Source organism: Pristiophorus japonicus, chromosome 8, assembly GCF_044704955.1.
Source record: "Pristiophorus japonicus isolate sPriJap1 chromosome 8, sPriJap1.hap1, whole genome shotgun sequence".
NCBI classification, from domain to species: domain Eukaryota; kingdom Metazoa; phylum Chordata; class Chondrichthyes; family Pristiophoridae; genus Pristiophorus; species Pristiophorus japonicus.
In genome coordinates, this window is record NC_091984.1 from 134,572,272 (window position 1) to 134,573,478 (window position 1,207).

General features: G+C 69.2%; 1 protein-coding gene across 5 annotated transcripts in view; it reads left to right on the forward strand.

Annotated features, from left to right (window-relative positions):
• The first annotated feature begins 282 nt into the window (after window positions 1-282).
• ralgps2 (Ral GEF with PH domain and SH3 binding motif 2) overlaps window positions 283-1,207 on the forward strand; it is a 641,885-nt gene continuing 640,960 nt past the window's right edge. For all 5 annotated transcript variants that reach the window (XM_070887410.1, XM_070887411.1, XM_070887407.1 and 2 more), the window contains exon 1: window positions 283-499. The gene's annotated coding sequence lies outside the window, so the exon portion shown is untranslated. The remainder of the gene's footprint in view (window positions 500-1,207) is intronic.

Here is a 1,207-nt window from a genome sequence, read left to right on the forward strand (position 1 = left end):
TGAAAGACCCCCTCGACCACCCGCTGCCTGGACTGGTTAATGTCCACCTTGGCCAGGAGCAGTAAGCCCGTGTTATTCAATCTGCCCTGCCCCCCCCCCAATCACCTCACACCGGCTGTCCTTCTCTCCACCTCTCACCGGTTAAAAAAATGTGGGAGGGAGGCTGCGCGCGCACACCACAGCTTCGTTGTGGTCAAATGGCTGCGCGCGCGCACCACAGCTTCGTTGTGGTCAAATGGCTGCGCGCGCGCACGTAGTCTGTAACGTGCGCGGGCGGGACGCACGAGTTGTTGTTGTTGAGTCGCGTGGGGCGCGCTCGCGCGCCCGTGTTTTGCAATCGGCGGCCGGGCCCCGCCTCTCAGCAGGAGTGGAAGCGAGGAGCCCGCCGCGGCCGCCGGCAACACTGACACTGTTTGTGTGGACACTGGGGATGTACGCGAGAGTCAGTGTCAGCAGCGCCTGGGTTTCTCAGCGTAGCACCAACCCGGACAGGGCGCAGGTCAGTCGGTGCGCTCTCTCGCTCCTTCCAGAAACAACGCTCACACCGGCCTCCCTCCCCCACCGCCTCACCTCACACCGGCTGCCCTTCTCACCGCCTCACACCGGCCGGCCTGCGGGCTCAGGCTTCCGCGGCGTTCCGTCGAGCTTTTCGGATGTCGGGGCAGCAGCTGAAGGACCGGTCTTGCAGGGCAGAGCGGGATGTGGGGGCGCGGGTCACAAGCCATTAGGTCGGTGAAGAAGTCCCCCTCTCCCCCTCCCTCCCCCTCCCCCCCTCCCCCCCCTCCCCCCTCCTCCCCCCCTCCCCCCCCTCCCCCTCCTCCCCCCTCCTCCCTTCCCCCTCCTCCCTTCCCCCCTCTCCCCCCTCCCCCCTCCTTTTCCCTCCCCCCTCCTTTTCCCTCCCCCTCCTCTTTCCCTTCCCCCCCTCCTCTTTCCCTCCTCCCCCTCCCCCCCTCCCCCTCCCCCCCTCCCCCCCTCCCTCCCTCCCTCCCTCCCCCCTCCCTCCTCCTCCTCCCCCTCCCCCCTCCCTCCCCCCCCCTCCCTCCCCCTCCCCCCTCCTCCCCCCCCCCCCTCCCTCCCCCTCCCTCCTCCCTCCCTCCTCCTCCTCCCTCTCCTCCCCCTCTCTTCCCCCCCCTCTCTTCCCCCCCCCCCTCGAAGCCGGGGAAGGATGGAGCACTGCCCCTGGGGATTGTTGCCGCCCGCCGAGCCG